The 25,397-nt window shown below is 33.0% G+C and overlaps 1 pseudogene; it reads right to left on the reverse strand.

The window, feature by feature from the left end:
* LOC100976656 (putative solute carrier organic anion transporter family member 1B7) overlaps window positions 1-25,397 on the reverse strand; it is a 127,259-nt pseudogene that overhangs the window by 41,597 nt on the left and 60,265 nt on the right.

Here is a 25,397-nt window from a genome sequence, read left to right on the forward strand (position 1 = left end):
GTGAACCAAATTCATCCCATCTTATCACTTCTTTAAAAGGAGGGTGGCAGACTAAGGTAGAGGTAGGGGACCAGTGTACCATGTAAGAGAGACAAAAATAATTTCTTCCTCCCAGTTATGAGGGTTTGGTTTCTTCAAGAGCAAAAGGCAATGGCTAAGAATATTTGTACGTCTGAACAGATTATTTCTATGTAGCACGTTCTTTTTTTCTAGAAATCAACAACAACAAAACAAAATCTTTTTTCCTATGAGATTTTGAGCCTGCCATCTAAAATCCTTTACATCTCTCACAGTAGAGTTCCAAACCTCAGTAGCTTACTTCAAATTTTCCCAGAGATTTAGAATTGAATTCCTGAAGTAATATCTCATCCTTATTCATCAAAACATATATACCCTGCTATAATAAAAAAAGATCAATATACAGGATTAAAAATGGTTAATTCCTCCTACAATTTTACCATTTCATTGTCCTGTAAGAGTTATTAAAGATGAAGTTTCCTCTAACAAAAACTTTAGATCAAGTTATTGGGAGCCAAAATTTAACTTTTAAGTTTAAACTTTTAGGTTCAACAGGGAGATCATCCAGGTGCCTGGTCTAGTGCTTCTGTACATTCATTTTCTAATTATTATTTTCTCATGTACTCATGACCTAGTCACATACCACTTGATAAATTTTTTAACTCATCACATATTTATCAAATTTCTACCATCTTTCTACAAATTGATAGATAGTTTTGTACAATAGATAGATTTGTAGAATAGTTACTACAAAGTGTTATAACTTCTTAATGGGCAGGTCTCAATATGACACTGAAAATAGATACTGTAGAAAAAAATACTCTCTATGATTTTTTTTGAATCATACATATTTTGTGAGGCATTTAAATTGATTCTTTTTTAAAAAACGCCAATATCATATGTTTTGTCAGTGGCTGAAGCCTTATTTCGGTCCATGAATTATAGGTTTATAATGGTTATATTACAAAAGGGCTAGTCTCAGGATCTCAGCACTATAAGATCCAATTATGCAGATACTACCTCTAAATGTTTTATTCAAAAGCAACTTTGGTTTTAGAACTCACCTAACATGAGATGCAACTTCAAATGCAGAACAATGGTTATATCACAATATTGACAAATGTTACAAAGTTAGAGAGATAATAAAAGTATATTTAGTAAAATGTGAAATAACCTTCACGATAAAATCTGTCTTTTAACACAAATACTCAGTAATGCTGCATTTATCAAGTAAACACAAAAAAGTATGTCTTACCCAACAAGAAGTTAGTCTTAGATGCAGACCAACCATACTGTTGCTCCACCATTTTAATGATATAAGTAAGAGAAGCAATGTAGCTGCTCATGTGTAACAATGTAAAAATTACAAATATAACATACAGGGGATTGGTAAGGATGCTTTTCAAAGACTGGAAAAAGCCTGCAGAATTATCAAAGTAAACAAAATATTTCAATGTAATTAAAATACATTAATATCTGAATTTTGAAAATATAAGTTTTATAAGATTTAAAATTACAAAACTACATAACACAGAAAGAGCACCCTTCAATCCTACTATTAACAGTTTAACTACATTCCTTCAATATTTTTCATATGCATATTATTATTTATTGGTTTAGTTCATTTTACTTCCAAATAGGATCATGCATAAATGCTGTTTTGTAACTTACTTTGTTCACTTAACATTTTATTATCCTTGGCACTCTACCATACTATTACATACAGATTAATTATTTATTCATTCCACAAATGTTTGGTTTTCAATTGGGTACTAGGCAATATACTAAGCGTCCCAGAAAAAAAAAAAAAAAACTGAATCAGAAATGTGATGTTCACAGGGTGCAGTGGCTAATGTCTGTAATCCCTACACTTTGAGTGGCAGAGGCACGCAGATTGCTTGAGCCCAGAAGTTAGAGACCAGACTGGGAAGCACGGCAAAATCACCCCTCTACAAGATATACAAAAATTAGACTGGCATGGTGGCATGCTCCCATCACTTCAGCTACTTGGAGGGCTGATGAGGGAGAATAACTTGAGCCTGGGAAATCGAGGCTGCAGCAAGTCATATACATGCCACTGCGTTTTAGCCTAGGGGACGGAGCCAGACCCTGTCACAGTGAAGGAGAAGAAGAGGAAGAGTAGGAGGAAGAGGAAGAAGGAAAAGGAGAAGGAGAAGAAGCAAGAAGGAGAAGGAGGGGAAGAAGAAGAAAAGAAAAGAAATGTGATGTCCCTTATGTATCGGCACTTAATAATATAATTATTACATTAAATTGTTAAATATAAATTTAAATTAAAGACAGCATAATCTGAGATACAGAAATAAAATCTCTGATGTTCAAAAATTTTAAAGACAAAATTAGTATGAGGGCTCAGACTTATTTTTTCCCTGGTATACAGCTTTTGTACCATAAAATACTGCCTCAGTAAATCTGGCAGTATTATAAATCACCTGTGTTAAGACGCAAGAAGGAGAGGCAGGGGATAAAAATGTTGGTCCCAAGGGACATTATGACAGTAATAGTACAACAACCTATGCCTACAAATAGGTGTGATAACAAATTTCTAACTTCTGTCCATGGCAGAAATTTTATATTCTGGGTCTGTGATTGCCAGGTCAATCAACTATAATAGAAGTTAAAAGTGGAAGGAACTACTTAGAACAAAAGGAAGTTTTAGAGTACAGCAAGACAGGCCCAGAAATGGCTATTGAGAGATGGATGATATGGGCTTTGAAAGATCTTGTTCTCTATAGGCCTCTAAAGATTTTCATTAGATATGAACAGTACTAACAGTAGTTTCTTTAAAAAATAGTTTCCTCTGATTATAATAAAACAAAATACATTTTGAGAAATGGCACAGAACAGAAAAGAGGTAAGAAAATGTATAGTAAGAATAAACAATATTTAAAATTGTTAGGCCAAAGTGCTAAACTTCCCTCTATTGGTCTCCCCTGTGAGTAAGAACCACCACTGATTTGTGAGGCATTCTAAGAGAGTCGTGATCTTTGGTCAAAAGGAATGAAACGTGTAGATTAACCAAACTGTTAAATTTTTGTGGCAGATAGCAATTTGGATGTCATCTGGTCTGAACTTCTATACAATTGTGACGTATTACTTATTTTTAATAAACAGATCAATAAACAACTCAAGTGACATGAAGCTGACTACCTGAGAGCAATTTGCTCAACTTTTGAACAGTTCTCATTGTTTAAAAATTGTCTTTGTCTTTGTAATGAACTGAAATTTTCCTTTCTTTCTAACCAATTAGTCTTAGTTTTCAACAAGAACATAGAGAATAAATCCAATATGTCTTTTCTCCTGACTATAGGTATTTAGGTATGTTATCCATTCTTAACAGGCACTTATTAATAATTAAGATTCTCTTTACTATTCACGTCACTAACTCCCCCGAAGACCAGCTCATTATATAGACAATGTTACTATTGTACCATTTTTGTATCTTCATTATCCTCTTTATTATTTCTGGATTCACAGTCAACTCTGACTCTTATAGGTTTGAAAATCCATTAATTATTATGGATTTGATTAGATAAAGCAGAAACATGGCATACACAAAACAAAAATTCCTTGATATGCTATTTTTAGAATGCTTATTAAAAAACTTTTAAAACAGTGGTGTGCTGTGTTTAACAACTGATTTGTTGGTTGGGAAACCTGATTTGTAGGATTTCTCAATTTCCATGGTAACGTATGGTGGTAAATTCTCCTACCATGGACAATTTCAAGCTACCAATGCAGTTGAAATTGAACAATCCACTCTCATAAGTGAATACACAAGGCTCCATCATCCATCCCATTGCTCTTGGGTTAGTGTGGTGGAGAGGAGAAAATAATAACAACAACAAATGGGAAGTGAAAGAATTGATGAGGAGAGCATGGGTTACCCTGGGAAATTTGTAACCTTACTTCAATAAAAACTTGAAACATTTGCTGAGTTTAGGTGTTGGTTGCACTACTTCAGGTTTTACGATTTCACCATTTTGTCCCAATCTGAAAACTGCTGTCAATACCTTACCATTTCAAATATTTTGCTCTGACTGCTGTCAGATCATTCTCTCAATTACTGCTTCTCCATGGTTCTCCATTAGCCCTCCAGGGCTTATATTCAAAAGAAGAGTCACTATCAAGTGGTAAAGGATCCTAATTCACATTACTGACTTCAATTATTTTAATAACAGCTATTGTTTCCACTTCATTTTTGAATACTTAGGTAAGCTATAATTATATACATATTAAAATTATATATATAATCTTATTAAAATTATATATAATCTTATTAAAATTATATATAATTTTAATTACCAAGAAAAATAATCTTACTCCAATTATCTACAGAGAAACCTCTCCTGAATTCCTTCTCCTTATTCTATCTCTACACTTGAGAATAGTTAAGTATAACCTTACCACTATTTAAGATACTTTACTACAATGATCTATATACTTCTCAATATTATCCACTAGGTTTTTGAAAAATAAAAGTGATGTTCTGTCACCAGGGCATAGTGTGGTGGCTGGTACCTTTTGTTGAATAAGTGAATGAATGACATATTATAATCTTTTTAACCTTCACAGTTTACACTATATAATATTAAAATGAATACATACTCTTTGGCTTATAAGGAACAAATGTTTTATTTGTAGCCTTTGATTGGTTTCTGCCTGCTAAAGAGCAAAATCCTAATCCACTTCTGCTTGTTATGTGCTCAAGAAATATTTGTTAACTTTAGTATGACTTTTAGAAAAATAATTCAGCTACATTTAGTGCAGAAGAAAGCTAACTCTTGATGAGTTGAGTATGGTTTATATTTTGGAATACTCATCACTCCCTTTCACTGAAATTAACAACTCCAAGTTGACAATGAATGTAAAATACTTACCAGTCACATTTTTGGTAATATATTTTCTTCGGTTGGTCAAATTAGCTATTTGATTCCTTTTATCATTAGTTTTTAGCACATGCAAAAATAGTGAAACTTTCCTTTCTTTCTGTGGTTTATTTGGATTTAGAGGCAAGAAAAAGAATGGTATAGAAGAAATAATGGATACTATTCCAGACACAAGGAAACCAAGCCACCAAGCTCCAACCCAACGAGAGTCCTTAGGAGTTATCCTGATAGTGCCTAGAATAAACAAAAGAAGCCAGTCAAAAATCATTTTGAAATACAGTAGTTTCTGGGAAATAATGATAATGATTGCAGTCCTCCACAGATGAATAAAGTAAAGTATATGTCATAAATTCTAAGACACTATTTTCTTCTGTTCATATTTTGTTATCTTTGAAACTAGAATCAGTCTAACATTTGATGACATCTTGCAGTTGCTGTAGGCCAGAAATCAGTCATGACGTTGTTCTCATTTCTGGAGCTTGTGTGCACTTGGTGTTTTTTCAGGTTTCATGACAGGACAGCTGTCATCATTGGAGTCTTAACCCCATAGACCATTTAATAACTACTCATGGAAAAAATATGAATCCTCATTGTTGTCTGAAAATGTGGTGGGCACAAGGGTGCTTGCATCACTGAATCTCAAATTCTAGGTAGCTCAGTACAGAAAGAGAGAGATTCCATTGTTTTGGACAATGTAGGGCAAAAGAACAAGAGTCTTTGTCTAGTAATCGAGAAAATTCTTCTGGATCTTATCTGAGGCCACCAAGACAGTACCTCTATAACACTGCACAAACCACAGTATTAATCATCATGGGGCATAAGTCACTTCAAACAACTAGGAAGCATATTCAAGATTGATGGGTAAAAGCAAACCCAGACTGCAAAAACTACAATAAATATCTAACTCATCAAGGCCCAGACAACAATGAATATTTATTGGCACCAAAGTCAGCCAGAAAAACATGACCTCATCAAATAAATTAAATAAGGCACTAGGAACCAATCCTGGTGAAACAGACATATGTGTTCTTTCAGACAGATTTCAACATAGCTGTTCTGAGGAAACTGAAAGAAATTCAAGATGACACAGAATGAATTCAGAATTCTATCAGATAAATTTAACAAAGAGAATAAAATAATGAATACCAACACTACTCAAACTATTCCAAAAGATAGAGGAAGAGGGAATACTTCGAAATTCATTCTATGAGGCCAGTATCACCCTCATACCATGACCAGACAAACACACATCAAGAAAGGAAAACTACAGGCCAATATCTGTGATGAGTAATTATGCAAAAATCCTCAACAAAATCCTAACAAACCAAATTCAACAATATATTAGAATAATCATTCACCATGATCAAGTGGGATTTATCCCAGAAAGGCAAGGATGGTTCAATATATGGAAATAAATCAACTGAACACATTGTATCAATGGAATAAAATATAAAAATCATGTGGTCATTTCAATTGATGAAAAAACATTTGATAAAATTTAACATTCCTCCATAATAAAAAAAAAAAACTTTAAAAAACTGGGGATAGAAGAAACATAGCCCAACATAGACACTGTTACTATTGTACCATTTTTGTATCTTCATTATCCTCTTATATAAAAGCCATATATGACCGACCTACAGCCATATATGGCTTTAAATAAAAGCCATATATGACAGACCTACAGCTAGTATCATACTGAAAGGCGAAAACTGAAAGCCTTTCCTCTATAATCTGTAATACTACCAGGATGGACATTGTCACCATTTTTATTCAACGTAGTACTGGAAGTCCTAGCTGGATCAATCAGACAACGAAGATACAAAAGGCATCCAAATTGGAAAGGAAGAAGTCAAATTATAGTTGTTTGTATATGATATGATCTAATATGTAGAAAAACCTAAAGATGCTACAAGGAAGCTACTCAACCTGATAAACAAATTTAGTTAAGTTGCACAGTACAAAAACAACATAGAAACCAGTACCATTTCTATATGCTAACAGTGAACAATTTGAAAAAGAAATAAAAAAGTAATCCCATTTACAATAGCCGCAAATACCTTGGAATTAACAAAAGAAGTGAAAGATCTCTATAGTGAAAATTTTAAAACATTGATGAAAGAAATTGAGGAGGGCAACAAAAATTGAAAAAATATTCTATGTCCATGGATTGGAAGATTAATGTTGTTTCAATGTCCATACTACCCAAAGCAATCTACTGATTCAATGCAATCTCTATCAAAATAACAATAATATTCTTCATAGAAATAGAAAAATCAAACCAGAAGTTCATATGCAACACAACGACACAGAATAGCCAAAGCTAACCATAAGGAAAAAAAAAAAAAATCTGGAGGAATCCTATTACCTGACTTCAAATTTTACTACAGAGCCATAGAGACCAAAACAACATGCAGTATGCTACGGGCATAGAAACAGACACATAGACCAATGGAACAAAATAGAGAACCCAGAATCCATACAACTACAGTGAACTCATTTTAGACAAAGGTGCCAAAAGCATGCACTGAGGAAAAGACAGTCTGTTTAATAAATGGTGCTAAGAAAACAGGATATCCATATGCAGAAGAATAAAACCAGGCCCCTGTCTCTCACCGTATGCAAAAATCAAATCAAAAGTGATTAAAGACATACATCTAAGACTTCAAACTATGAAACTACTACAAGAAAATATTGGTGAAAATCATCAGGACATTAGTCTGGGTGAAAAAAAAATATTGAGCAATACCTGACAAACACAAGCAACCAAAGTAAAAATACACAAATGGGATCACATCAAGTTAAAAAGCTTCACACAGCAAAAAATACAATGAGCAAAGTGAGGAGACAACTTATGCAATGGGAGAAAGTATTTCCAAACTCCCCCTCTGACAACAGATTAATAACCTGAATATATAAAGAGCTCAAACAACTCTATAGAAAAAAATCTAATAATCTGATCAAAACAAGGGCAAAACACTTGAATAGACATTTCCCAAAAGGAGACAAATAAATGACAAACATGCAAATGAAAAGGTGCTCAACATTGTTAATCATTAGAGAAATGCAATTCAAAACTACAATGAGATATCTGATGAATGATATATCTCACCCCTGTTAAAATGGCTTTTATCCCAAAGACAAGCAATAACAAACACTGGTGAGAACCTTCATACACTGTTGGTGTGAATGTAAACTAGTGCAACCACTATGGATAACAGTTTGGAGTTTCCTCAAAATACTCAAAATTGAGTTACCATATGATTTAACAATCCCACTGCTGGGTATATACCCAAAAGAAAGGGAATCAGTCTATTTAAGACATATCTGCACTTCTATGTTTGTTGTAGCACTGTTTACAATAGCTGTGATTGGGAAGGAACCTAAGTGTCCATCAATAGATGAATTCATAAAAAAGATTTGGTACATATGGAATACTATACAGCCATAAAAAAGAATGAGATCCAGTCATTCTCAAAGAATGAGATCCAGATCCAACATGGAGAGAACTGGAGATTATTGTGTTAAGCGAAGTAAGCCAGGTACAGAAAGACAAACATCACATGTTCTCACTTATTTGGGGGATCTAAAAATCAAATCAATTGAACTTGTAGGCATAATGAGAAGAAGGACGTTGCCAGAGGCTGGGAAGGGTAGTAGAGGATTGGAGGTGGGAGGTGGGGACAGTTAATGCATACAAAAAAAATAGAAAGAATAAGACCTACTATTTGATAGTGCAATAGGGTGACTATAGTAAATAATAAATTAATCGTATATTTTAAAATACCTTAAAGAATGTAATTAGATTATTTGTATCTCAAAGAATAAATGCTTGAGGGGTTAATACCCCATTATCCATGATGTGTTTATTTCATATTGCATGCCTGTATCAAAACATCTTATGTACCCCATAAATACATACACCTATTATATACTCATAAAAATTAAAAATAAAAAAATCTTAAAAACAAAGCAAAGAGACTAAAATTATTAAAATCCATCAAGCAGAAATTTAAGAGTTGAAAAATTCAGCTGACATACTAAAGAATGCTTCAGAGTCTCTTATGAGCAGAACTGATCAAGCAAAAGAAAGAATAATGTGCTTGAAGATAGGCTGTTTGAAACTGCACAGTCACAAGAGACAAAAGAATAAAGAATGATGCACACCTAAAAGATACAGAAAATAACCTCAAAAGGGCAAAACTAAGAGTTATTTGCCTTAAAAGGGAGATAGAGAAAGGGTAGAAAGTTTATTGAAAGGGATAATATTACAGAACTTTTCAAACCTAGAGAAAATATCAACATTCAAGTACAAGAATGTTAATGAAAACCAAGCAAATATAACCCGAAGAAAAGTACCTCAAGGCACTTAATAACCCAACACTCAAAGGTGAAGGATAAAGAAAAAAACTTTTTCCCTAGAATATTATGTCCAGCAAAAATATAATTCAAAGATAAATAAGAAATAAAGACCTTCCCAGATTAAAAAAAAAACTGGGGGATTTTATTTACACCAGGACTGTCCTATAAGAAATGCTAAGGGGAGTTCTAAAATCTGAAAGAAAATAATGTTACTGAGCAAGAAGAAATCATCCAAAGTTAAAAAAACTCAGTGTCAATAGTAGGCACACAGAAAAATACCAAATATTATAATACTGTAATTGTGGTGTGCAAACTACTCTTAAGTAGAAAGACTAAATGATGAAACAATAAAAAATAATAACTGCAATAACTTTTTGAGACATACACAGTAAATAAGATAAAAGGGAAAAAATATTTAAACATAAGAAGATGATGTTGCAGTACAGAGGTTTTATCAGTTTTCTTTTCTTTTTTCTTTTTTCTTTTTTTTTGAGACATAGTCTTGCTCTTATCACCAAGGCTAGAGTACAGTGGCACAATCTCAGCTCACTGTAACCTCCACCTTCACGAGATTCTCCTGACTCAGCCTCCCGAGTAGCTGGGACTACAGGCGCCTGCCCCCACACTTGGCTAATTTTGGTATTTTTAGTAGAGATGAGATTTCACCATGTTGGCAAGGCTGGTCTTGAACTTTTGACCTCTGATCACCCACCTGCCTCTGCCTCCCAAAGTGCTAGGATTACAGGCATGAGCCACTGTGCCCAGCCTGTTAGTTTTCTTTCTGCATATTTATTTTTTTATGCAATCATTTTAAGTTGTTACCAGTTTAAAATAGTGGGTTATAAGTAAGTATGTGCAAGCCTCATGGTAATCTCAAGTCAAAATACATATGACAGACCAAAAACTAAAAAATAAAAGGAAGAAATTAAATTATTCCATTAGAGAAAATGACCTTCACTAAAAGACAGACAAGAAGGGAGAAGAGAAGACCCCAACACCACAAGAAAACAAATAACAAGATGGCAGGAGTAAGTCCCTACCTATTAATAACATTGAATGTAAGTCAACTACAGTCACCAATCAAAAGAGATAGAGTGTCTGAATGGGTGATAAAACAAGACCTAATGATCTGTTGCCTACAAGAAACGCAATTCCCCATAAAGATAAACACAGGCTGAAAATGAAGGGACAGCAAAAGATATTATTACATGCCAATGAAACCAAAAGGAGTTACTATACTTACATCAGACAAAATAGATTTCAAGACAAAAACTGAAAGAAGAGACAAATAATGTCATTATGTAATAACAAATGGTTCAATTCGGCAAGGGAATAAAAGGATTGTGAATACATTTGCACCCAACACTGAAGCACCAAGAAATATAAAGCAAATATTATTAGAGTGAAAAAGAGAGACAGACTTCAATACAATAATAGCTGGAAATATCAACAACTCACTTTCAGCATTGAAAAAACCTATTAGACAGAAAATCAAGAAAGAGAAAGACTTAACCTGAGCTATGGAACAAGTGGACCTAATATATATTTACAGAATATTTTATTCAAGGGCTCCAGAATAAACATTTTCTCTCATCAGCATATGAATCATTCTTAAAGACAGATGATATATTAGGTCACAAAAGAAGTCTTAAAACATTAAGAAAAAAAAAGAAATCATATCAAGCATCTTCTCTGGCCACAATGGAATAAAACTAGAAATCAATAATAGAGGAATTTTGGAAACTATCCAAACACATGGAAATTGAACAATATGCCCCTGAATGACCAGTGGGTCAATGAACAAATTAGAAAGCAAATTGAAAATTTTCCTGAAATGAATGAAAATGGAAGCACATACCAAAACCTATGAGATAAGATACAGTAAAAGTAGTACCAAGAGGGAAATTCATAGCTTTAAGTGCTCACATCGAAAAGAAGAAAAACTTCAAATAAGTAATCTAATGATACACTTTAAAGAACTAGAGAAACAAGAACAAACTAAACCCAAAATTAGTAGAATAAATAATAAAGATGAAAGAAGAAATAAATAAATCTGAGATAAAACAGTGCAAAAGATGAATAATACAATCTGTTTTTTGAAAACATAAATACAATTGACAGAAATTTATCCAGACTAATGTGAAGAGAAAAGACCCAGATATGTAAAACCAGAGATGAAAAAGAATACATTACGAATGATATTGCTGAAATTTAAAGGTCCACTAGAGGCTACTATGAGCAAACATATGTCAATAAATTGGAAAATCAAGAGGAAATGAATAAATTCCTAAATATATAAGATTGAACTGAGATCCAAGACCTGAACAGACCAATAACAAGTAATGAAATTGAAGCTGTAATTAAAAGTCTCCCAGGAAAGAAAAGCCAAGGACCTGCTGGGTTCACTGCTGAATTCTACCAAACATTTAAAGAAGAATTAATATCAATCCTGCTCAAACTATTCTAAAATGTAGATAAGGAGAAAATATTTCTAAACTCATTCTATTAGGTTGGTGCAAAAGTAATTGCAGTATTTGCCATTGGTTTTAATGGCAAAACCAACCTAAGACAAGGTCGGAATTATCCTGCTATGCAAACCAGACAAACATACATCAAAAAAAGAAAACTACAAGCCAGTATCTCTGATGAATATTGATTCAGAAGTCCTCAACGTGGTACTAGCAAACCAAATTAAATAATACATTAAAAAGATCACTCATCATAACCAAGTTGGATTTATCCCAGGGACGTAAGAATGGTTTAACACATGCAAATCAATCAAGACACAGATATCAACAGAATGAAGGATAAAATCCATATAATCATTTCGATTAAAGCTAAAAAAATCATTTGATAAAATTCAACAATGCTTCATGGTAAAAAACATAAAAAAGCTGGGTATACAAGGAATATACCCAAATGTAATAAAAGCCACTTATAAGAGGCCCACAGAGCTAGTAGCATACCGAGTGGGCAAAAACTGAAATCTTTCTTCTAATATCTGGAATATGACCAGGACACCCAGTTTCACCACTGTTATTCCAGATAGTAGTGGAAGACCTAGCTAGAGCAATTAGACAAGTGAAAGATATAAAGGGCATCCAAAAGGAAAGGAAGTCAAATTATCCTTGTTTACAGGTGATATAATCACATATTCAGAAAAACCTAAGACCCCACCAAAAAAAAGAAAACTACTAGAACTGTTAAACAAATTTAGTCAAATTGCAGGATACAAAATCAACATATAAAAATTAGTACCATTTCTATATGTCAATAGTGAACAATCTGAATAAAATAATTAAATCCCATTTACAGTGGCCACAAAAAAATTAAATATGTGGAGGTCAACTTAACTAAAGAAGGGAAAGATATCAATAATGAAAACTTTAAAACACTGAGGATAGAAATTGAAATCAAGACACAAAAATGGAATTATATTCCATGTTCATGGATTGGAAGATTCAATGTGGTTAAAATGTCCATACTACCCAAAACAATCTACAGATTCAATGTAATCTCTATTATAATGCCGATGACATTCTTCACAGAAACAGAAAAAAAAATCTTAAAATTTGCATGGAATCACAAAAGACACAGAATAGGCAAAGCTGTCTTGAGCAGAAAAGAACAAAACTGAAGGAATCACATTATCTCACTTCAAATTATTTTACAGAGCTACACTAACCAAAACAGCATGGTACTGGCCATAAAAACAGATACATAGACCAATGGAAAAGAATAGATAACCCCGAAACAAATCCAGACACATAGAGCAAACTCATTTTTGACAAAGGTGCCAAAGAACACACACTGGGAAAAAGATAGGCTCTTCAATAATGGTGCTAGGAAAACTGCATATCTATATGCGGAAGAATGAAACTAAACCCCTATTTCTTGCCATATTAAAAAATCAAATCAAAATGCATTAAAGATGTAAATCTAAGACCTCAAACTGAAACTATTACAAGAAAATCTTAAAGACAATCTTCAGAACATTAGGCTGGGCAAAACATTTTTGAGTAATACTTCACAAGCACAGGAAATACAAGCAAAAATGGCCAAATGGGATTCTATCTAGTTAAAAGCATCTGTAAAGCAAAGAAAACTATCAATAAAGTAAAGAGACAACCCACAGAATAAGAAAAAATATTTGTACACTACCCATCTGGCAAAAGATTAATCACCAGAATATATAAGAAGTTCAAACAATGCTATAGGAAAAAATTTAATAATCCATTTAAAAATGGGCCAATTTTTAAATGTTTGAATGGACATTTCTCAAAAGAAGGCATACAAATGATAAACAAACATACGAAAAGGTACTCAACATCACTGATCATCAGATAAATGAAAATTAAAACTACAATAAGATATCTCACAGAAGTTAAAATGGCTTATATCCAAAGAAAGGCAATAACAACTGCTGATGAGCATGTGGAAAAAAGGCACACTGTTGGTGGGAATGTAAATTAGTATAACCATGCTGGAGAAGTGTTTGGAGGTTCCTCAAAAAACTAAAAATAAAGCTACCATACAATCCAGCAATTCCGTTGCTTAGAATATACCCCAAAGAAAAGAATCAATATATTGGAGAGATATCTGCACTCCTACATTTGATTTAGCACTATTTACAATAGCCAAGATTTGGAAGCAACCTGCGTCTAACACCAGATGAAGTGAAAATATTACACATATACACAATGGAGGGCTATTCAGCCATAAATATGAATGAGATCCAGTCATTTGCAACACAATGGATGGAACTAGAGGTCATTACATTAAGTAAAATACGCCAGGGACAGAAAGTCAAATATCACATTTTCTCACTTATTTGTGGGATCTCAACATCAAAACAATTCAATTCATGGAGATAGAGAGTAGAAGAATGGTTACCACAGGGTGGTAAGTGCAGTAGGGGTTTGGGGGGAAAGTGGGGATGGTTAATGGGTACAAAAATAGTATTTAGAATGGATGAATAAGATTTATTGATGGCACAGCTGGGTGACTACAGTTAACAATAAATTGTACATATTAAAATAACTAAAATAATATAACTGAATTGTTTATAACACAAAGATAAAATGCTTGAGGGGATGGATACCCCATTTTATATGATGTGATTATTACACATTACATGTCTTTATCAAAATATCTCATGTGCCCATAAATATGTACACCTACTATGTACCCATGAAAATTAAGAATTTAAAATTTAAAAAATAAAAACAATACGTACCTGTGCAATAAAAAAAAGAGACATAAAAGCCCCAGACAAACAAAAGTTGAGGGAATACTAAACCCATAAACCTGTGTAAAAATAAATAAATAAAATAAAGGAAAATTTTCTACTTAATACAAAATGATGCCAAATAGCAATATAATGGCATTAAAAGGACAAAAGTCATTGGTAAATGCAAATACATAGACAACTACAGATTAATATATTAGTATATCAATTGTGGGTAAGTTATTTTAATTAAATTATAAAAATTTAAGTGACAAAAGCATTAAAATAAGTATATATAAAATATATTTATGGTTATACAATATAAACAGATGTAAACTGTGACTTCATTAAGATAAAGTGTGAGCAGGCTAATCAATGTAGAATTTTTCTATGTAATGGAAGTTAATTTATTATCAGCTTAAAAGAGACTTTTATATTTTATGTAAGTCCCATGATACCCAGAAAATGTTTATAGAAGTAGCAAAAAAGGAAAAATAAATAAACATATTACAAAAATCAACAAACCATAAAGAAAAACAGCACCACAGGAAAAGAGGGGAAAATCACTGCAAGACATAGGAAAACAGCTTAAAAATAGCAAAGTTAATCCTTCTTTGTCAATAACTACCCTAAATATAAATGGATTAAATCTCCAAACAAAAGATACAGAGTTGCTGATTGGATAAAACTACCTGCTGTCTATAAGAGACTCACTTTAGATGTAATAACACACATAGGCTGAAAATGAAGAGTTGGAAAAAGGTATTCAATACAAATGGTAACCAAAATAAAACAAGGGTAGGTATACATATATTAGACAAAATAAACTTTACATCAAAACTGTCTCAAGAGACAAAAAATGACATTATAAAATGATTTTTAAAAGTTCATTCACCAACAAGATACAATTATGGATATATTATAGACTCAACCTCAGAGAATATAAATATATGAAGCAAACATAGACAGAACTGAAGGAAAACATACAGAGGAATAAAATACAGTCATCTCTTGGTACCTGCAAGGGATTGGTTCCAGTACCTTCCATGGATACCAAAACACAAAGACGCTCACGTCCCTTATATAAAATGGTGACATGCAGTGGCCCTCCATAATAGGCTGACTGTAATAGTAGGGGACCTTAATATGTCCACTTTTAGTTATAATAGAACAACCAGAGAGAATATCAATGAGGAAATGGAGAACATTACAGATCAACTGGACCCAATTGTCGGTGAGCACTTTATTCATTAACAGTAGAATACATATTCTTCTCTAACAGAAATGGAACAATTTTTAAGATAGATCACATGTTACAACACACAACAAGTATTAACAAATTTCAGATTAAAATCATACTAATTATCTTTTGCAACCACAATGGAATAAAACTAGAAATCAATAGCAGAAGCAAAACTGGAAAGTTCACATGAATGTGCATATTAAACAACACATCTTTGAAAAATTGATTGTTCAAATCAACCAAAAGTGTATTTAGAAAATATTTTGAGACAAACGAGACTGAAAACAGAGCATTAGAAAACATGAGATGCAACAAGAGTAGCAGTAAGAGGGAAGTTTATAATGATAAATCCTATGTTAATAGGGTGAGTTTTATTCCTGTAGACTATAATCAGAGGTTAACTTCTCGAATTTCTGGTCACTAGAAGCATCTGAGAAATTGTTTATTGTCAATAAACACCAATACATTTTACATAATTATAGCAGTAAGAAAAGAATGATGTCAAATAAACACAACTTTACACTTCAAGAAAATATAAAAAGCAAACCAAATTGAGCCCAAAGTTAGCAGAAAGAAAAGGTTAGAAAACAAACAAATAAAATAAAGAATAGAAAAAAATCAACACAACTAAGAGTTGAGATGTTTTTCGAAAAGTGAACAAAATTGATGAACTTTAATCTAGACTAAGAAAGAAGTTTCAACTAAAGTAAGAAAAGAAAGCAGAGAAATTATAACTAATACCACAGAAATAAAATAATCATAAGAGATTACTATGCACAATTATACATAAAAAATTAAATAACTGGGAAGGAATGAATAAATTCCTAGATACAAAAAAAAAAATCCACCGTGACTAATTCATGAAGAAAGTCTGAATAGACCTACTAACAGTAAAAAGATGAAATCACTAATCAACAACCTCTAAACAACAAAGAGCTGAGGATCAGATGGCTTTACTGGTGTTAGAAAACTTTTAAAGAAAAAATTAATGACAATCCTTCTCAACCTCTTGCCAAAAATTGAAGAGGAAGGAACAGCTTCAAACTCATTTTATGAGACCAGCATTACCCTGATATCAAAGCCAGACAAAATCATCAAAAGAAACCTACAAGCCAATATCCCTGATGAATACAGATGCAAAGAATCCTCAACAAAATACTACCAAACATAATTTAAGAGCACATTAAAAGGATATTATGCCATAACCAAGTGGGATTTATACCTGAAATGCAAAGTTCAACATACAAAAATCAATCAGTGTAATAAACCACATTAACAAAATAAAAGACAAAATTACACAATCATATCAGTAAATTTCAAAAAAGCACTTGATAAAATTCAACACTCTCATGACAAAAACTTCCAACAAGCTACAAATAAAGGGAAATTTGCTCAACATAATCATGGCCATACATGAGAAACCCATAGCGAACATCAAACTCAAGAGTGAAAAAAGGAAAGCTTTTAGGAAAAGGGAAAGGATGACTATTCTCACCAATTATATTCAATATAGCCCTGGAATTGTATGCCAGAGCTATTAGTCAAGAAAAAAAAATAATAAAATGCATCAAACTAGAAAGGAAGAAGTAAAATTATCTCCATTTGCAGATGATATGACCTTATACATAGAAAACCCTAGACTTCACACACACACACACACACACACACGCACACACATACACATCTGTTAAATTAAATGAACAAATTCTGGAAAGTTGCAGGATAAAAAATTCATAAGAAATGTTTGCCTTTCTATTCACTAACAAATAACTGTCTGAAAAGGCAATTGGGAAAACAATCCCATTCACAATTAAATAAAAAGAAATAAAACATGATAAATTTAAGCAGGTGAAAGACTTGTACACTGAATACTTCAAAACACTGATGAAACAAATTGAAAAAGCCACAAACAGTTAGAAAGATATATCCTGTGTCCATGGATTAATGAATCTAATAATGTTAAATGTCCATACTACCTAAATACATCTATAGATTCAATGCAATACCTATCAAAATCCCAATGACACTTTTACAAAAATATAAAAAATAATCCTAAAGTTCATGTAAACCAAAAAATGACATCAAATAGCCAAGCAACCTTGAGAAGGAAGAAAGCTGATAGCTCACACTTCCTGATTATAAATATTTTCCAAAGCTAAAGTAATTAATACACTATGGTACTGGCACAAAGCTGGATATAGAAACCAGTAGAATAGAAGAGAGAGCTCACATAAATATATACAGTCATCTGATCTTTGTCAAGGGGCTACAATGGTGAAATGATTGTTTCTCCAACAAATGGTGTTGAGAAAATTGGATATTTACATGAATTTATAGTATTATCTTACATATAACAAAAAAATTAACTCAGACTGTTTTGAAGACCAAAATTTAAAACCAGAAACTTTAAAACTCCTAGAATAAAATCTAGGGAAAGTGCTTCATTAAATTGGTCATGACAATAATTTCATGGATATAACACCAAAAGCACAGGCAACAGAGGCAAAATTAAACTAATGGAACTCCATCAAACTAAAAAGCTTCTGCCCAGCAAAAGAAACAATCAATAGAGTGAAAAGGCATACAGAATACATGAAAATTTATTTGTAAAGCATTTATGTGATAAGGGGTTAATTTCTAAAAGATACAAGACATGCTTATAACTTCATAGCAAAAAAATTAAAATAATCTGCTTTAAGAATAGGCTAAAGACCTGAATAGAAATTTCTCCCAAGAAGACACAGAAATAACAACAAGTATATGAAAAGATGTTCAACATCACTTATTATCATGGTAATGAAAATCAAAAACACAATTACATATCCCCATACACCCGTTAGGATAGGTGTTATCAAAAAAAAGAATAAGAAAAATGTTGGCATGGATGTGGAAATATCTGAACACTTACAAACTGTTGGTAGAATGCAAAATGATGCACCTAGTATAAAAAACAGTATGAAGATTCCTGAAAAAATTAAATATAGAACTACCACATGATGCAGCAACCTCACTTCTGGGTGTAGAATTAATTCAAAAGAATCAAAATCAGGATCTCAGAGATATTTGCACTTGCATGTTCATTGCAACTCTCTTCACGATAGCCTTGATGTGAAAACAACCTAATGACTACTGAAAGACGAATTAAGAAAATATGATAAATATGAACAATGGAATACTATTCAGTCTTAAAAAGAAAAGAAATTCTGCAACATGTGATAACATGTATGAACTTTGCTGACATTATGCTAAGTGAAATAAGCCCATTACAGAAGAATAAATACTGAGTGATTATATTTATGTGAGGCATATAAAAGAGTCAAACTCATGAAAGCAGAAAGTAGAATGGTGATTTACAGTGGTTGAGTAACAGGGGAAATAGGGAGTTGCTAGTCAATGGGTATAAAGTTTCAGTTATACAAAATGAATAAGTTCTAGAGATCTGCTGTACAACATTGTGCCTATAGTTAATAATACTGTGTTGTACAGTTGACCTTTGAATAACATGAGATTTAGGGTGGCTGACCCCTCACACAGTTGACAATCTGTGTATAACTTTGGTTCCCCCAAAACATAACTACTGATAGCCTACTGTTGACCAGAAACCTTACCAATAGCATAAATGGTCAACATATATTTTCCATGTTATATGTATTATAGACTGTATTCTTACTATAAAGTAAGCTAGAGAAAATGATGTTTAGAAAATCACAAGGAAATATATTTACTATTAATTAAATAGAAGTGGGTCTCATAAAGTTTTTCATCCTCATCTCTTCACATTGAGTAGGTGGAGGAGGGAGGGAAGGCATTGTTCTTGCTTTCTGTAGGGTAGTAGAGGTGGAGGCAGTGGATGGGGTAAAAAGGAAGGCAGGAAAGGCAGGTACACACAGTGCACCTTTACAGAAATACATCAAAATTGCTATTTGACTTTGATGTTTAATCATTTCTCTAGAAATGTTTCTATATGATACCAATCCTTCTTCCACTGTTTGCTTTTGTTTCAGTGCCCACATTACAGAAGGTTCCACGTTGTAAAATATACCAAAACAGTCTTGAATAATCAGAACACTTCTGCCAGATTGTCTAATGTCAATTTGTTTCTGACACTGATTCTTCTATGTTTTTTCCTCATCATCTGAGACTGGTTCAGCACTTATCTTCATCAAGTTGTCTTCTGCTGACTCCTCTGATGTGGTGCCAATTAGCTCTTGAATGTCTCCAAGATCCATATTTTGAAATTCTTCACATCTTTGTTTGCCATATCCGCAATCTCTTCGTAATTTCCTTGAATGACCATGTTGTGAATCCTGTGAAGTTATGCACTACATCAGGACAGTTTTCTCCAGTAGAAATTTGTTTCCTGCTTGACGGCTTTTTGTGGCTTTTTCTATAAAGATGATGGCAACTTCAACGGTGTAATCCTTTCAGACTTTTATAATGTTCTCTCTATAGGGGTTCTCTTCTACAGTATTGACAATCCTTTTTTTTTGTGGTTTACATAAAACAAATTTTATTTTTTTATTTTATTTTATTATTATTATACTTTAATGACAATCCTTTCTATAGCGTAACATGCAATGAGCCTTAAATGTCCTTATAACCTCAGATCTATAGGCTGAATTAGAGACATTGTGTTTGGGATAAAGCAGACCACTTCAGCACCTTCAGTATTCAATTCATGGAGTTCTGGATGACCAAGAGCATTGTCTATTACCAAAAGAACTTTTAAAAAGCAAACCCTTTCTGCCGCCATATTCCTTGTCTTGGGGAACAAACTATCAATGGAAACTGTCAGAACTTTTTAGTAAAAAAATGTTCTTATTGTTCAGTCCTTCTTGTTGTACAACCAAAACACTAAAAAGTGTTTTTTATCTTTCCCCTTTAAGGCTTAGGGATTAGCAGTTGTATAGGTAAGAACAGTTCTGATCCTAAACCCCACTGCATTTGCGTAGAACATCAGAGTTAGCCTATCCCTTTCTGCCTTAAATCCTGGTGCTCACGTGTCTTCCTTATTAATAAGCGTACTTTGTGGCATTTTTTTCCAGAATAGGGAACTTTCATCTAATTAAAAACCTGTTCGGGTAGATGTCCTTTCTTCTCAGTGATTTTCTTAATGCTATCTAGAACACTATTTCTGTTGCCTCCTGATTAGCAGAAGCTGCTTCTCCAGTTATCTTGACACTTTTCTGAGGCAAATCTCTTTCTAAAATTTTCAAATTATCCTTTAGTGACATTAAATTCTCCAGCTTTAAATCCTTCATTTTCCTTTTGCTTTAAGTTGTTATATAATGACTTCACTTTTTCTCAAATCATGTTTGAGTCTTACAGGTATGCTTTTTAAAAATTTTTTATTTAAGTTCCAGGATACATGGGCAGGGTGTGCAGATTTGTTACATAGGTAAACGTGTGCCAGGGTGGTTTGCTGCACCTATCAACCCATCACCTAGGTATTACTCCCAACATGCATCAGCTATTTTTCCTGATGCTCTCCCTCCTGCTGTGCCCACTCCCTGACAGGCCTCAGTATGTGTTGTTCCCCTCCCTGTGTCCACATATTCTCATTTTTCGGTACCCACTTATGAGTGAGAACATGTAGTGTTTGGTTTTCTCTTCCTGTTAGTTTGTTGAGGATAATGGCTTCTAGCTTCATCCACATCCCTGCAAAGGACATGATCTCTTTCCTTTTTATGGCTGCATAGTATTCCATGGTGTATATATAGCACATTTTCTTTATCCAGTCTATCCTTGATCTGCATTTGGGATGATTCCTTGTCTTTAATTTAATAGCAGTGTTGCACCTACATAAAAGCTGCATTTTCAATATGAGATAAAAACTATTTCACTAAAAGCACAGGTTTTGTGCCCACTGGTGTAGCTGCAGTGAGGCTTCATATTGCTCCATTTCTCTCTCTCTCTCTCTCTCTCTCTCTCTCTGTGTGTGTGTGTGTGTGTGTGTGTGTGTTTACAATGGTCCTTCTACTGGATACATTTATATTGAAACAGTGGCCAGCTGCAGAGCTCAAACTACGGTACATATTAAACAACTTGACTTTTTCTTGTAATGTCATGACTTTTCTGTGCTTCTGGGAGCACTTCCAGCACTTCATATGGCTCACACAGTGTTATTTAAGGTTGATGGTATTGTGCTAAACAAAATGAAAAATACACAGGAACCACAGGAGTTCACTTTTTAAAGTGATTCATCACTTACTGGAGAGTGATGAAAACCACTCACATGGAGATGATGAACGACATGTGACATTTTAAGTAAATACTCTCAACACTTGAGCTAACTGCAATTACAACAGGAGATGGTTACATAATTTTTACAGCAGTAAAATATGCACTACAGTTAATTTTATTCAGTTATGACTTAATACTGTATTGTTATATTTGGTTGCATTTCTCTTGACTGCAAATGGCATCATGTAAAATCTATAAGAGTTTTTCTGTATAAAGTTGGACAAATTTTAACTTTTAATAATAGATTTGTGCATATTTTATTATAGCAAATTATAAAATAGTTTAGCATCTATATATATTTTATTTATTCATGATATATCTGTATCTTAACATTTTCTAATTTCTAAGCTGTGTAGTTTATCTGCAGGTTTCTTCATATTGTCACAAATCTCAAAAAATACTTCCAATACATTTATTGAAAGATCTATGTGTAAGTGGATCTGCACAGTTCAAACCTGTGCTGTTCAAAGGTCAACTCTACTTTTAAAAATCTGTTAAGAAGGTAGATTTTAATTTAGCTGTTCTTACCACAATAAAATAATAAAATAATAAGAATTGAGAAAACACACACACGGAAAAACACACACCATAAAACTTCAGAGCACAATTAAATGATGCCATTACTCTGATCTATAAGGAAACTCATTGACATAAGAAAATATTGACATAAGAAAATATTGTCTTGATTTAAAACTATCTAGAAATAAATTATTTTCCATAATGAATCTGTCTCTAAAATTGATTTATGTGATCATATTGTTTTATAATCATATTGTTTTATAATCAACAACACAGACTGAATTCAGGAAATGATTGGTTAAATCAGTAACTCCATATACATGCTAAGTATTTATTTATCACCTGCCAGAAATGTAATTTTGAGGACTTTTTTGGTTCTTTCACTGGTCTTTGTATAGGAACTAAAGAACATAACCTAGCTAGATATTGTCTGACAGTGTTTCCGTTGGGTAACATACCGTGTTAAAAGGTGGAAAATTCTACCAAAAAAAAAAATGTTAGTTTCTGGATGTTCTAGAAAACCAAGCAGGAGGTCTTTTCAATGCTGGGTCCAAAATTCTGCTTGAAAAGTACAGGCCAGGGCTGGGCGGCGCCTGAGCTTTTGGGTGTGTGACGATAGCAGTTTACCAACAACAACCCTTCCCATTCTAACCATCAAACCCTAATTTCCGGTCTTTGACATTCTTTACTTATTTGTGTTATCTCTTTGGCTTGTGTAGGAGTTGAAGTTTGCCAAAGTATACTTTATAATAAGTGCACTTCATGCTTCTCACTGAGTAGAGAAGATGTGATAATATTTGAACGGCCAGGAGTAGAAATTGAATAACCATGAATTCTAAAATGCTGTAATTATTTCTGAATAGAGTAGAGAGACTGCAAAACTATTACCCTAAAGACCTAAAGCCCTTCACCACTTATTTTGTACTCAGTGATAAAAGCAATTATGAAACTGGAATCAAATGACTAAATATAATATATAATGTGTAGCTACAGTAAGTCACATTTCTAAAACGGAAGATATAAATCATCATCAAGTGTTTGCTTTCGTTTTATATTAGAAAGCACTTTCAAATTTGTTGGCCTACTGTGATGTCTATTCCTCTCAGAATGAATCCTTTGGTCTCATTGGACAGATCTATTTAAGTCCTGGTGAGATAGAAAATCATATTCGTTTATTCACAAACACTAATCAGTTATTATTTGTTAAGACAGACAACATTCTGTCATGTTCTCAAAGAGATGGTGGGTAAGTACACACATATTTACAGATTGTTGTGAGAAGGGCTACAATAAAGACATGCTCTTGGTCATTAATAGGGGCACCGAATTTGAGACCAATGGAAAATGATTAAGTAAGGGTTATCTGAGGAAAGCCACACGTTGAAAGAGACTTTAAGAACTATGAAAATAAAAGAGAGAAAAGTTTTTCCAATTTTAAATAAAGGGGAGTGTGAGATTACAGGGTACAGAAATTCAGTCAATCATTGAATTAAGGTACAGATACTCAGCAAGAGAAGGAATATAGGGAACAAAGTGGGTTTGGAAATAAGATGATAAGACCAGCATTTGACAGGTTGAGTTTTAGGTAGTTATTTTAAAAAATCTAAGAAAAAAATGAATAAATAGTAGAAGTATATATTTAAACAAATTATAGAAAAATATCTATTAGTTAGTAAATTACATAGAATTTTTTTGTGTTCCATTAGTGTAAGAAGCAGATTATAGTAGATGAGAAGTACATGGGAGATGAGACGATGAGGCACTTAGATGATTTTTTTCTAGGTACTTGGCTTTGAAGATGAATTGGGGAAACAGTTAATCAACTGGGAAGTCATTTGGGGATATAAAAAATGTATATATGTAAGTAGATGGGAGAGACTTGAGAGTGTTTGCTGAGGAAAAGAGAGGATGCAGATGAACAAGAGGCAGAAAGATGAAATCTAAACCCCAGTTGGATTGATTAATATTAGCTAAAGATAGATACTTTTTCATAAGTATGGGTAAAACAAGATAAATATTGATATAGTACAGGTACATCTGTAGGAAGGAGGGCATGAAGTCAAGGCAGATATTACAACATGGGCTCTCATTCTTCTATGAGAGGAGAAATAAAGCATGCTCCGAGAGTGAAGACAAAAGTCATAAATTTTATTTACGTGTCCTCTCCTTCATTCATTTATTCTACAAGCACTCATTAAATGTTGCCGTAGGCCAAGCCATCAGTGAAAGCCAGGAAAAATGATCATAACCAAAGTGCACTCTGTTGTCTCTTAAACCACCCACGCCATAAGCCAATAAAGCAGCCACAAGGAGATGTTAGCAAAGCAAACTCTGAGTTCTACACATCAACCAAGTCATCATCAACTGAAAAATAAAATGTACTGGACTTGGCAGTCAGTTTTCAGAGAGGGACATTTTAAGTAATCTAAAATAAGTTTGTTAAAAATCTCTATTTACATGTAGTTTTATAAGCAAAGTATAAAAAGGAGCTGAATTTCATTTTTATTCTGATTATTAATGCATTTATTTCCTACCTGTAACTTTTGGAAAATAGTAAGCAAAGTACTATTGAAAAAAGTAAATTTAATTATTTGGAAGAATGGTGTCCTGCACTTAAAAAGCACTATCATGGTACCTCGTTCCGATTGTACTTACTCAGATCCACATATCCGATATCCACATACATTTTAGCAAACAGAGATCCCAGCATAAAGGCAAAAACTAGACCAGTCATTCCCATTGCATTCACAGTACCTGTCGGTATTACAAAACAATTTAATCAGATACCGCAAATACTTGGTTTTTATTCAACATGTTTTTAAAAGTAATATTACACAATACATTTCTCCAAATATTTTTTCTAATAAAGAATACAATT

The sequence above is a fragment of the Pan paniscus genome, chromosome 10 (assembly GCF_029289425.2).
Source record: "Pan paniscus chromosome 10, NHGRI_mPanPan1-v2.0_pri, whole genome shotgun sequence".
Taxonomy (NCBI): Eukaryota; Metazoa; Chordata; class Mammalia; order Primates; family Hominidae; genus Pan; species Pan paniscus.